This window comes from Vicugna pacos, chromosome 11, assembly GCF_048564905.1.
Source record: "Vicugna pacos chromosome 11, VicPac4, whole genome shotgun sequence".
Classification (NCBI taxonomy): Eukaryota; Metazoa; Chordata; class Mammalia; order Artiodactyla; family Camelidae; genus Vicugna; species Vicugna pacos.
In genome coordinates this window covers 51,036,099-51,050,614 of record NC_132997.1, presented here as the reverse complement: position 1 = coordinate 51,050,614, position 14,516 = coordinate 51,036,099, and the positions used below count along the sequence as shown (strand labels likewise).

General features: G+C 46.8%; 1 long non-coding RNA gene across 1 annotated transcript in view; it reads right to left on the bottom strand.

Annotated features, from left to right (window-relative positions):
- The window catches only part of LOC140699795 (uncharacterized), a 153,277-nt gene extending 152,467 nt beyond the window's left edge, over positions 1–810 (bottom strand). The window contains exon 1 of the long non-coding RNA XR_012078034.1: positions 534–810. This is a non-coding gene — a long non-coding RNA (uncharacterized lncRNA). The remainder of the gene's footprint in view (positions 1–533) is intronic.
- Positions 811–14,516: the final 13,706 nt, after the last annotated feature.

Here is a 14,516-nt window from a genome sequence, read left to right as displayed (position 1 = left end):
CACCCAGCAGCCAACCCCTCCAACCATAGGGGTCTGTTCCAGCTGTACTCCAAGGCTGCCATTAGGTTCCCTTCAAGCCCAGGCCACAGACGCTGGCCCAAGCTCCAGCTTCCTTTCTCCTTACTCCACCCTTCATCTGGTGGGAACCCTGCACAGCTGTGCCTGGGGACTTCTCATCCCACCAGTCCTTTCCCCTAAGTGGCTGGGAAGCCTCTATCTAGGCTGCTGGGCTGAGTACCAGATCTACTTATCTCCTCCAATCAGAACTGCCCAAGACTTTCTTCCCCCAGGAGAGGCTACCAGGCCCCACCCAACAGGAACAGGAAGAGGGGATGGCAGGGGGCTGACAGGCATGACCCACATTCTCAGGACCTGTGCCCAAGCCAGTGGCCTCCCACTGGGAGCACTGGCCACTAAGTAACACTGTGCTGAGGGCAGACTGGTTCTCCGAGTTCCCACATTGTCCTTAACCCAAACTCAAGTAGCCAGTCACAAGCCAGTTGTGTTCATGCAGCCTGGAGCAAGCACATCACCTGGAGAAGCAACCATCAGCACCAGGGTCAGGATCCCAAGTCCGCGGGTCTGAGCCTCCAATCAGAACTTCATCTTCAGTCACCACTGTGACTGTATTCCCTAGGTCACAGCTCTCGTAGAACCAAGAGTCCTCTCCAGACCCAGCCAGGTACGGCCACCTTCCAGTTCAGTCAGCACTCCTTAACCAGACACGGCCCAAGGGGGTTACTGGCTTCACGCAGACACAGGTCACTTCAGCCGCTCACTGGAGGCTGCCATGGTCTGGGATTGGGTAGGTAGACGAGCGTTCCCCAAAAGTTCTGCTAGGCCTTGAGGGTGAATGGCAGCAGGCGGCGCACGCAGCACGCAGCACGCAGCACGCAGCACGCAGCACGCAGCACGCAGCACGCAGCACGCAGCACGCAGCACGCAGCACGCAGCACGCAGCACGCAGCACACCGATCTGGCTGTCCAGCCAAGGCTTTGCGTGCAGGTTTTTATAGGGCCGTGATCCTGCTAGTGGTTCTGGAACCGTGGTTCTTGAGCCTTTAACATACATTAGAATCACCTGGGAGTCTCATTAAACCATGATTGCTGGGCCCCATCCCCTGAGTTTCTGATTCAGCAGGTCTGGGGTAAGATTGGAGAATTTACATTTCAAACATGTTTCCACGTGGTACCAATAATGCTAGCGTGAGGCCCATACATTGAGAACCTCCGTTCTAGAATTTTCAGAAATGTAAAGGGCCTTTGTCTCCCCTTGAATACCAGCACAGATGGAGCTGGGTTTATCGGAATAGTTTTAGTATTTGGGGGTTGATCCTCGGGATTGGGTGAGGACAGTGGCCTGCCTTGGTCTTGAATGTCTTTGGGGCCAGTAAGGTCAGCAAGCCCCGGGGGTACTGATGTCTCTTGAGAATATACCTCTATTTTTCCTACTTCTGGGCTTCCCGAGTGGAGTCACTGCTGATGGGAGAAGACAGGCAGAAGAAGAGGGTGTAGGGAAAGTGGAGAGCCCATCCTGGACATCAGAGAAGATGGGTCCCAGGCCCAGGTGTGCCACCAGCTCCCTCAGGCACACTGGTAAGTCACTTGCTGGGGTTGGACAACATCTGTCATTGGTTTATCTAACATTTTTTGAGTGCCTATGGTGTGGCAGGTGCTGTGCTAAGTACTGGGAGGTGGTGGTAAAAGATACGGCCCTTAGTGGAGAGGAGTTTACAGCCTGGTGGGGGAATGACAGGAAAACGGGCGAATGCAGGTAGCAGTGGGGAGCCCCTCCTGTTGCCTTTTGCAGGTCCTTCCACCCCCGGACCTGAAGAGAAGGAAAGTCAGCCAGTCAGGGAGGCTGGCCCAGTCATTAGGCAAGCCATCTCCCCAGTTCTGGAAAACAAGCCCACCAGCTTTCAAGAGGAGGGGTGAAACTTAAATTAGATACAAAATCAAGCTTTTAAAACTTCTCCTTCCTGCCCTGGTAAAGTACATTCTCAGGCGGATTGTGGGCGGTATGTTTTATTGTTTAAAGAAGCTTGTAGTTTACCAAGTGTCTCGGAGGTTAAGATACTGATGCCCAGGCTCCATCCCAGACCAATTTAAGCAGATTCTTGGGGCAGGACCCAGGCATCAGGGGGTTCTCTGCACAGAACCATTGGTAGGTGGGAGAATCTCTGGTCTAAATCAGGAGGAGAAAGAGACCAGCAGGGATGGGGCAGTTCCACTAAAGGGGAGGCAGTGCAGACAGGGTTCCTGGAAAGGTGAACCTCCCAGTGTGACTACTGGAGAGAGGAGAAGTGAGAGAGAGTGGAAAGGTGGCTTGGGCCCAGTTTTGCAAAGGGCCTTCCTTGCAAAACTGAGGGATTAAGATTTCCTCGTGGACACTGGGAGCCACTGTAGGTCTCTGAGGAGGGGCATGATGTGACCAACGCTGAGTAACCAGCCTCAGCTTCCTCCTGCCTCTTCTCTCCCTTCTAGATGTTATTTTTTCTATCATGTGATAAAAAGGAAAGAGCTCGGGCCTCAGGAGCCCATTCTGTTAGAGGATGCAGCTTTGGGAGGACATCAGTAGAAGGATAGTCCAAATTAAGAGATCAGAGGAATAACAGCTGTCAGAGCTGTCTCCTGCCCCTTCACCACCATTAAAAATTTCCTGTGTGGCATTGGGCAAGTGGGTTAGTGTCTCTGAACCCAGTGGTCAAAGATGACCACTCTCCTGCCTGCCAGAAATACAGACGGTATGCAGAAGTGAGCTTTGAAAAGATGAAAGCCAAGTCCAGAAGCAAGGTACATTTAGTATCCTTTTCTGAGCCCTGTTGGGGCAGGAGGTGTTGGGAGCCAGGGAATCTGGTGACTGGGAGAACATTTGAACAAGATCACTTCCTGTTAGGGCCCCAACCTGGAAAAGGATGGGTGGAGTAAACACATCTATTTTTCATGATCCCAAGCTCAAATGTGAGAATACGGTAGCAGGGGTGATGTGGGATAGAAAGCAGATGAAACATTGATAAGAGCCAGATGAATATTGCAGAAAGGGCCAGGCTGCAGGTGTGGAGACAGGACCCCAGGGTGCCCCTCCCAGACGCGGCTTACCTGGAAAAATACAATTGCACATGTGGCCTTAAGGGGAACTGGGGCTGGAACAGGGGGTTATGATGAGCAATTTCCTCTTCAGAACTCAAGCCTGTTTTGCTATGTGACCTGGACACATGGTGTCACCTCTCTGGGCTTCATTAGAGCAACTTTGCCTGCTCCCCTAATTAAGCTAGAACTTGGACCTTTGCTTGAGGTATTAACATATTGCTCTGATCAAGCTGGCATCGATATAAGACTGTGTGGTATAAAGTAGTAAGATGAGTCTAAAAATGAGTGAGGAGAAATAAAAGTAATTTTTTCCATTGCTTATTTCTTTTTTTTAATTGAGGTATAGATAATGTACAACATTATGTGTTTCAGGTGTACAACATAGTGATTCACAATTTTTAAAAGTTATATTCCATTTATAGTTATTATAAAATATTGGCTATATTCCCTGTGTTGTACAACACATCCTAGTAATTTATTTAGTTTGCACATAATAGTTTGTGTCTCTTAATTCCCTGCCCTTATCTTGCCCCTCCCCCCTTTCCTCTTTCCACTGGTCACTACTAGTTTGTTCTCTTTATGAGAGTCAGTTTCTGCTTTGTTCAATTCACTCGTTTATTTTTTAGATTTCACAATAAGTGATACCATACAGTATTTGCCTTTCTTTGACTTATTTCACTTAGCGTAATACCCTCCAGGTCCATCTCTGTTGTTACAAATGACAAAATGTCCTTTTTTATGGCTGAGTAGTATTCTCTCTCTCTCTCTCTCTCTCTCTCTCTCTCTCTCTCTCTCTCTCTCTCTCTTTCTCTCTCTCTCTCTCTCTCTCACATCTTCTTTATCCATTCATCTGTTGATGGACACTTAAGTTGCTTCCATATCTTGGCAATTGCAAATAATGCTGCTAGGAACATTGGGATGCATGTATCTTCGTGAATTAGTGGTTTCGGTTTTTTTTTCAGATGTATAACCGGGAGTGGAATTGCTAGGTAATAAGGTAGTTCCATTTTCAGGTTTTTGAGAAACCTCCATATTGTTTTCCACTGTGGCTTCACCAATTTACATCCCATCAACAATGTACACAGGTTCCCTTTTCTCCACATCCTCACCAACATTTGTTATTTGTGCTCTGTTCAATGACTGCCGTTTTAACAGGTGTGAGGTCTTATTGTGGTTTTTTTAAAGAGCAATTTAAATAGCCAGAGTCCTTCAGAGTGATTCATTTGACTCTCAGGTCCCCCTCGGCCTCAGACTCAGCCAGCAGGGCCCCTCCCCAGGCAGGCAGTCAGCCCCAGGACAGCCCAGCTGCCTGTGCTGCCTGACCCGCCTGACCTGCCTGACTCTAGCTCCAGGCCTGGGTAAGTCTTTCAAACCCTACCTCCAGGGACTGGCTGTCCTCAAATAGAAGTCTTATCTCCAGGATGGGCTCACAGGTGACTTTACAGCCAGGGGGCAAGCCAGCAGCCCCACTAGCAGACCCCTCCCCTGTAAGGCCTCAATCTCCTGCAACCCTCCCCACCCACCAGCATTTTCCCACTGTCAATTCTGCTGAAAGTCTGGGACCCGCAGCCTCACCTTAGCTTTCTTTTTCTTCTCTTTTCCTTTTCTTTTTTAAAAATTGTGTTTTTAAACCAGTCCATCCCATCAAACAACCTAGTAGTATACAATGCAAGTCACCTTATTTTAATGACCACCATGTTCCTCTCTGCAGCCAAGATACCAGGGGAAATGGAATGGTAATTAAAAAGTTTGTCTTCTCTTCCTATTTCCTTTCATACACAAATGCTTACTGAGGACCTAACAGGACCCAGGCGCTTCCATGTATGCCATCTGCCTGAATTCTCACAACAGGCCTCCCCAGTGAGGAGGGGACCCCGGCTCTGAGTTAGGGAGCTGGCAGAGCCAGGATCCCAGTCCAGACGGACTATCCCCAGAGCTGTGCTCTTCCCCTGCTGTCCCAGAGCTCTGCTACTATTAGGGCTAAGCTCCATGCTGGCCTCAACCTGCTCCTCTGGACAATGGATGTGATGTGCTCTGCCTCCACCCTCAGACAGTTGTGAGGCACTCAAGAGACCATGTCTGTGGCTCCCTGTGGCTTCATCCTCACTGTGGCTTCATCCTCACTGTGGCTTCATCCTCACTCTGCACATGGTGGGCTGTCTTCTCTCCATGACTCTCCCATTCCTGTGGCTCCCTGTGGCCTCCCTGTGGTTTCATCCTCACTCTGCACATGGTGGACAGTCTTCTCTCCGTGACTCTCCCATTCACTCCCAGCAAGTCCTGCCCCAGGCAGCATAGGAAACCACATGCCACGAACCTCACACCTGCTTGGAGCAGAAGAATGTGATAAGAGATTGAGATTTGGAACTGGACACACTTAGGTGTGACTTAGGGTTCTCACATTCACTGTCTTTCACTTTGTGACCTTGGGTAAATTGCTTACCTTCTCTGAGCCTTAGTGGGGTTTTTGCTTATGTGAGTTTTTAAAAATCTGTCTTAAATGGGGATTATGCTACTTCATAGGGTTGTAGTGAGGCTTTGACATGACAATGAAATAACAAGTTCAGCAAGGAGAGGGCCCACCCCTCATTGTTAGTGTGAGCAGCACAATTTGTCAGAGACAGAAGTTAGCTGTAGAGAGGTTGACTTAAACCCTACCTGGAGGGCCGAATTACCAAAAACCAAAGAGAGCCCCATACTCAGGTGGTCTTACCTGTGAGGGGCTCCCAAAGAGTGACCCAAGGGCTGTGGCCTACAGACCCTGGTGAAGCCTGAATGTGTGTGGTGCCACCCCCTCCTCTCCTACTGGGGGTGCCCCCAAGCCCTTTCCTCCCCCACCCCACACTACCTGGCCTGTGACACCTGATGAAAGCCAAGCTTCTAGACTCTGGCCACCCCGTCTGGAAGTTCAGAACATTTCCACACTAGCCTTAAAGCTGCAAGGGGCCTCATCCACCACCAAGCCCAGCACTCCAGTTATATAGAGGAGAGGGTGAGGCTCAGAGAAGAAAACTCATAACCTACACGGCTGGTGGTGCCTGGATTAGTCCCAGGCTCCCTGACTCCCAGTATAAACTCCTTCAGTTACTCTGAACTGGCTGGGCTTGTTCTTTGGGTAGAAAACCACAGAGAAATCACCCAGTTTGTAGGTTAAAGTAGTAGCCAGGATCAGATTTGGTCCATTGATGGATTTGCTGTGCCAGTGCCCCACATTTCCAATTTTTAACCCACATTTAAAAATCAGGAGATATTTTTCATAAAAACCCACATTCCCACTCCCCCTTGATATGTACATGAACATGGTAACCCTACACCCACTTACCTACATGGCACCGTCTGCTATTGCCAAGTAATAGACATGTATTTTAGACAGAACATGCATCTCCAATTCTCCACAGTCCTCACCACTCCCTACAGCCTCACACCGAGCCAGCTTCATTCACTGTACATTGCCTGCCTGGCCCCTCTAGGAAGCCCTCTGAGGGCAGGGTCTGTGTATTTCTGTCTCACCCCCATCCTATCCATTCCCCAAAGTGTCTGGCCCAGGTGCTGCTTACATGGCAGTAACGACCACGCAAGGCATCCACCTGGCAGTCTTGGCTTGGAAAGTGCTTTCCCAGCTCTCCAAGGCGATATCCTACTGGCTTCCTGAACCACTGCGAAGTGTGGTGGGTTGTTGGGAGAGGGTATCAGCAGCCCCATTTTACAGGTGAGGAAACAGATTCTAACAAGTGAGGTTGTGAGATTAGAACTGAATAAACTGACATCTGCCCACAGGAATGGGCTGTGGTGTGCTCCCTGCCTGTTTGAGTATTAGAACTGAGAGGCAGGTCCTGCCTGGAGTTGAGGAATGGGAGCCTGAGGAATGGCCTGAGGATGGGCTAGGAAGAGGCAGCTCTGGGAGGTGGGCAGAGCTGGCCTCCCAACCTGACACCCAGCTCCTTTCCTCCTTGGCCAGCCCAGCTCTTCTCATGAGCCACTGGGGGTCCTGTTGAGGGAGGAATGGTGAGCAGGCCTGGACCCAGCCCCACATACATTAAGGAGTAACACAGTTGTGCAGAGAGCTGTAGAACATTATTGCCTGTGCATTATTGATAGTTATCGTAGCCTGCAAGCCATGAATTATTGACAGGACCCAGAGAATGGAGAGGCGGGGCTGTGGCCTGGGCCAAGGGGAGGGGGCTGGGGCCCGAGTGTGCAGGGTGCCTGCCAGGGAGAGGTGCAGCAGGTTTGGGCAGGAGGGCCTGAGCTGAGGGGAAGGGTATGCCTGTGTTCACCCAGGCAGGAGAGTGATAACTGTTTCTTTCTCTCCTTACTCCTCTGTCTTTCCTTGACTTCCCCCTTCCTAAGGGCCACTGTTTCTTCCCTCTTGCCCCTTCCTCCTCCTCTGCTTCCTCCTCCTGATCTCTGACCCAGAAGGGGACCTCTGGTGGACTGGTTGACATCCAAAAGAGGCATCAATGACAAGTCAAGTGCCGAACACTCAAGTGCTGGGGGCACCATGTCCTGTGACAGGGAAAGCTAAGGGACAGACTTTTGAGTGGGGTGAACCCAGCAGTCCTGCTCTAGCCTGGGTGAGTTTGAGGAAACTGTCAGTCATTCAGGTGGAGGTGAAGAGGGGGTTTGTTATCAAAACAACAGCTAACACTTAGTGGGCACTCTCTGTGTGCCAAGAGCTTCAGGCATATTCACATTGTCCTCATAGCAATGCTGGGAGAGAAGTAAAGAGGCGTTAAGGCATTTGTCCAAGGTCACACAGCTCGTTTTAGTGGCAGAATCAGGATTCAAGCCCAGGTACTTAGGCCCCAAGCCTGGGCTCTTAACCATCACACTGGGTATGAAAGTGACTGTCCCTGAATGGGGAGATTAAGAGGGGTTTTATTTGCTTTTTGTACTTATCTCTCTTTTCCAAATTTTCTACAATGAATATGCATTGCTTTTGTAATCAGAAAAAATACACACAACAAATTACTTTTTTAATAGCATTTCCCCTCCTCCCAAGTCCCTAGATGCCTCTAACCTATCCCCTCCTCGACCCCTTGGCAGCCCCAGCGCCATCCTCCAAGCTGGAGGGAGCTGGCAGCCAACCCCATACACACTCCCTCCTGCAGGCAGGTGGGGGGTATTGACATGGTACTGCCTCCCCTACCTGCCTCATCCACATCCAGAGCTGTGACCACAGACATTGGGTGTGGGGCTCCCTCCACCCTCTCTGTCAAGCCTGGCAGCTTCTCCTTTGGCTCCTCAGGGACTGGGGGTCAGTGCCAAGCCACCCCAACCTCAGCTCTATCTGCCCACAGCAGCTGGGCCAGCAGCTGGGCCCAAGGCCAGGCCAGGACTGTGAGACCCTTCGGAAGCCATTCCTAGACCTGCCTGTGCCTTCCGAAACATGGTCTCCCTCTCTTGGTACCAAGTTATCCTGAATTAATTAGTGTCCCCAGTCTGGGCCTTCAGGGACACTGCTTTACTTCATCCTCATGGCTCTAGGTAGGAGCTTCTCCTATGCCTCACCACTGCTGGCTCTCCCTGCAGAGACTGGGATGCCGGGTGCATCCGGGAGGGAGTCAGAACCTGTGATACCGACAGAATCTCAGGAGACCTGGAGGCTGCTGCCATTCTGCATACCCTGCCTGCCCATCTTCCCAGCAGTGGGCAGAGTGTGCTGCACCATCCACACTCCCACCCAGGTCCCCAACATCCCCAGGACTTACAACACCCATTGACAAGGCTGGTGGCAGGGACATCAGGTGCAGCCAAGAGATGGCAGTTTCTGTCTTGCAAGGTCAACTAGCCTAGGTGGCCTTGAAGCATTGCTTGTGTTCACGCACGCACACGCGCGCGCACACACACACACACACACACACACACACCTGAAAACAACTCAAGTGTCCATTGATGGACTAGCTCACCAAATGATGATGTATCCATTCTGTGGAACACCACGTAAGCACTGAAGAGAGTAATGGAGATCTTTGTGTGTTAATAACATGATGATGTTAACTGGGAAAGCAAGTTGTACCCCAGTATAAAGTGTATAAAGCATTTTTTGTTTTTAAAATAGCTATTATAGCCATGCTGATATAAACTGACATGTCTATATAATCTTAGATCCTGATTAAGACAGCACCCTGAGGCTGTTAACAGAGGTTAGAAGGTTGGTTGTCTACAGTGACTGGGTAAAGGCAGCCAGAAGGAAGTTAACACATCTTGTTTTATACAATCCAAAAAAAAAAGAAGTGATGACATAATGGGTTCTTTTTTCCTACCCATAATAAGTACAACTTTCAAAAGAACTGAACGTGGTGGGCACATTCATGCCTCCAGGCTCTAGTGACAGCTAGCAATTCTGTGGCTGGAAAGCAAGTGCCCCGGTGTTCCTGCCTTAGAGCAGGGTCTGTCTCCAGGGAGTGTTGTGTTGGCACAATCTTGGTAACTGCTGGCCAGCAGTCACCATGGACAGTTGGCTCTACGCTTCTTTGCAGGATGGGCCGTGGCTCTGGGAAGATCTAAAAGTTCAGCTAACAGTTATGCCAGGCACCCACTATGTGCCCATCCTGGATCCTTCTTTCACATTTCCACCCTGTGCCCTAAAGGATCCAGCTGATGGGAGGAACTCTGACTTACTGATAGGGGACTAAGTCAATGTGTTCTTTCAACTCATCAAGCCCCTGAGATGTGCCAGGCATTATGCTAGGTGCCTCCATGTCCTTGTCTTGACATGGCTGTGTAACTAATATCTGGGATAAAGGATGGGACAGCTCTAAGAACAGCCAGAGATGAGGTAGATCTGTTCAACTTAGAAATGCATATGTAACACATTTACTGTTTTTGCAAACCAACTGCAAAAAGTTAGGTTTGAAATGATTTTGACTGGCAGGAGCCACAGGAGACAGAGGGAAAGTGTAAGTACTTACTTGAAAGGGTTGGAGACCCTGATCCATTCAATGTTTGGAGCTCATAGGACAGCATCCAAGCTCATTGGCCAGAATGGGACAAAAGGCCCCCCAGGGGGAAGTAACTGAGGGACAGAAAGAGCTGGTTCTTCTTTGGATGGGGGATTGACAGGGGAGGAGCTGATGGTGACGGGGCCTCACATCCCCTCTGGATTGAACGTGGCTTCTATAGGAATAGGCCCAGGGCATGGCTGAGCAGAGCCTCAGGTGTTAATGGAAACAGCCCCAGGTGTGTTCTGGATTTGGGGAGCCCACCCTGCTGTCCCTTCAGAGGACACCGTCTTCAGAGAATGAGGAGATCCCATTGGGCAGAGGGAAAAACTGAGGTTCAGAGAGGTTGGTGTGCCTAGAGTTAGAATCCAGGCAGGGGCTGTCCTGGGGTAACTACCCCTCCCTCTGTGGGTGAGCATCAGTGCCTCCTATGACCTCCATCACCACCCTAAACTGCCTCTCTCCCTGCTCCTGAGTTCAGCCTTGTGAAGAATGAGAGCAGGGCTGCATGCCCCACCAACCCCCAAAAGGGCAAGTCCTGGAAAGCCTCAGAAAAGGGAGTCAGTGAGGGCACAGAGCATGCTGGCTGTGTCTGCCTCCCTGCAGGCCTGGGCCAGTTCTGGGAGGAAGAGGGAGAAGGGGCGTAGGAAGAGAGCTGGGGGAGGGGAAGAGCAGGTCTTGGTCCCACTCTGCTGCTGGCTTTCCGTGTGGTGACAAACGGCCCTCACAGGCTATAGGAACAGAAAAGGACAGGCCACAGTGAGAGGCAGGGATGGTTAGGGTAGGGTGAACGAGATGGGGTCTGGGGAAGATACAGAGCTTAGAGGTGTGGAGGGGAGGAGAGGACACCTGGGTGAAGGGACAGAAGGGTAGGTAACCGGTGTATTCAGGAGAGGCCAGCCGCTGGCCGCAGTGACTACTGAGCACTTGAAGTGTGGCTGGAGTGACTAAGAAACTGAAATTTCAGTGTCAATTTTTAAATTTTATTTTGTTAAAATAAGCTTTAATTTTAATTCATTTAAATTTAAAATTAAATTTTAATTTTAAAATGGATATTTGATTCACTTATTAGAAAACTTTTGTATGTTTAGAACAACATGAGTATCTTTCTGATGTAGATTTTATGAAATGTAAATACTGATCGTTTCTCTGATGAAAATGTAGCATCCAGATTGAGATGTGCTTTGTTTTATTTTTTATTTTTTACTGAACTATAGTCGGTTTACAACGTTGTGTTAGTTTTGGTGTATAGCATGGTGATTCATTTATATATATATATTCCTTTTCATATTCTTTTTCATTGTAGGCTATTACAAGGTATTGAATAGTTTCCTGTGCCATACAATAGGACCTTTTTGGGTATCTATTTTATATATAGCAGTTAGTAACTACAAATCCCAAACTCCCAGTTTATTTCTCCACCCTCTCCCTTTCCCCCTGGTAACCATAAGTTTGTTTTCTATGTCTGTGAGTCGGCTTCTGTTTTGTAAATAAGTTCATTTGTGTCATTTTTTTTTAGATTCCACAAATATGTGATATCATAAGGTATTTTTTCTTTCTCTTTCTGGCTTACTTCTCTTAGTGTGATAGTCTCCAGGTCCATCCATGTTTCTGTAAATAGCATTTCTTTATTCTTTTCTATGGTTGAATAATATTCCATTATATGTATACACACATACATACATATATATATACATACATACATATATACACACACACCATAACTTCTTTTTTTAACATTTTTTATTGATTTATAATCATTTTACAATGTTGTGTCAAGTTCCAGTGTCGAGCACAATTTTTCAGTTATACACAAACATATATATATTCATTGTCACATTTCTTTCTCTGTGAGCTACCATAAGATCTTGTGTGTATTTCCCTGTGCTATACAATATAATCTTGTTTATCTATTCTACAATTTCGAAATCACATCTATCCCTTCCCACCCTCCGCCCCCTTGGAAACCACAAGTTTGTATTCTATGTCTATGAGTCTTGTTTTTGTTTCGTATTTATGCTTTGTTTGTTTGTTTGTTTTTAGATTCCACATATGAGCGATCTCATATGGTATTTTTCTTTCTCTTTCTGGCTTACTTCACTTAGAATGACATTCTCCAGGGACATCCATGTTGCTGCAAATGGCATTATGTTGTCAGGTTTTATGGCTGAGTAGTATTCCATTGTATAAATACACCACTTCTTCTTCATCCAGTCACTTGTTGATGGACATTTAGGCTGTTTCCATGTTTTGGCTATTGTAAATAGTGCTGCTATGAACATTGGGGTGCAGGTGTCATCCTGAAGTAGGGTTCCTTCTGGTTACAAGCCCAGGAGTGGGATTCCTGGGTCATATGGTAAGTCTATTCCTAATCTTTTGAGGAATCTCCACACTGTTTTCCATAGTGGCTGCACCAAACTGCATTCCCACCAGCAGTGTAGGAGGGTTCCCCTTTCTCCACAGCCTCTCCAGCATTTGTCATTTGTGAATTTTTGAATGATGGCCATTCTGACTAGTGTAAGGTGATACCTCACTGTAGTTTTGATTTGCATTTCTCTGATAATTAGTGATATTGAGCATTTTTTCATGTGCCTATTGATCATTTGTATGTCTTCCTTGGAGAATTGCTTGTTTAGGTCTTCTGCCCATTTTTGGATTGGGTTGTTTGTTTGTTTCTTATTAAGTCGTATAAGCTGCTTATATATTCTGGAGATCAAGCCTTTGTCGGTTTCATCTGCAAAAACTTTTTCCCATTCCGTAGGTTGTCTTTTTGTTTTACTTATGGTTTCCTTTGCTGTGCAGAAGTTTGTAAGTTTCATTAGGTCCCATTTGTTTATTTTTTCTTTTATTTCTATTGCTTGAGTAGACTGCTCTAGGAGAACATTTTTGAGATGTATGTCAGATAATGTTTTGCCTATATTTTCTTCTAGGAGGTTTATTGTATCTTGTCTTGTGTTAAGCCTTTGATCCATTTTGAGTTTATTTTTGTGTATGGTGTAAAGGAGGGTTCTAGCTTCATTGCTTTACATGCTGCTGTCCAGTTTTCCCAACACCATTTGCTGAAGAGACTGTCTTTATTCCATTGTATATTCCTGCCTCCTTTGTCCAAGATTAGTTGACCAAAAGTTTGTGGGTTCATTTCTGGGCCCTCTATTCTGTTCCATTGGTCTATATGTCTGTTTTTGTACCAATACCATGCTGTCTTGATGACTGTAGCTCTATAGTATTGTCTGAAGTCTGGGAGAGTTATTCCTCCAGCCTCTTTCTTTTTCTTCAGTAATGCTTTGGCAATTCTAGGTCTTTGATGGTTCCATATAAATTTTATTATGACTTGTTCTAGTTCTGTGAAATATGTCCTGGGTAATTTGGTAGAGATTGCATTAAATCTGTAGATTGCCTTGGGCAGTGTGACCATTTTAACAATATTGATTCTTCCAATCCAAGAGCATGGGATATCTTCCCATTTTTTAAAGTCTTCTTTAATTTCCTTCATCAATGGCTTATAGTTTTCTGTGTATAATTCTTTCACCTCCTTGGTTAACTTTATTCCTAGGTATTTTATTACTTTGGGCGCTATTTTAAAGGGGATTGTTTTTTTATTTTCTTTTTCTTTGATTCATCGTTAGTGTAAAGAAATGCAACTGATTTTTGAATGTTAATCTTGTAATCTGCTACCTTGCTGAATTCTTCAATCAGCTCTAGTAGTTTTTGGGTGGACCTTTTAGGGTCTTCTATGTATAGTAACATGTCATCGGCATATAGTGACACTTTTACCTCTTCTTTCCCAATTTGGATCCCTTTTATTTCTCTCTCTTGCCTGATTGCTGTGGCTAGGACTTCCAAGACTATGTTGAATATGAGTAGTGATAGGGGCAGCCTTGTCTTGTCCCAGATTTTGGTGGGAAGCTTTCGAATTTTTCACCATTGAATACTATGCTGGCTGTAGGTTTGTCATCTATAGCTTTCATGATGTTGAGATATGTTCCCTCTATACCACTTTGGTGAGAGTTTTTATCATAAATGGGTGTTGAATTTTATCAAATGCTTTTTCTGCATCAATTGAGATGATCATGTGATTTTTGTCCTTTCTCTTGTTGATGTGATGTATTACATTGATTGATTTGCATATGTTGAACCACCCTTGTGTCCCTGGGATGAACCCCACTTGGTCTTGATGTATAATCTTTTTTATGTATTGTTGGATTCTATTTGCTAATATTTTGGTGAGGATTTTGGCATCTATGTTCATCAGTGATATTGGCCTATAATTCTCTTTTTTGGTAGTGTCTTTGCCTGGTTTTGGTATCAGGGTGATGGTGGCTTCATAGAATGAGTTTGAGAGTATTCACTCCTTTTCAATCTGCTGGAAGAGTTTGAGAAGGACTGGTATGAGTTCTTCTTTGTATGTTTGGTAGAGTTCCCCAGTGAAGCCGTCCGGTCCTGGACTTTTATTTGTAGGGAGGTTTTTTATTGCTATTTCGA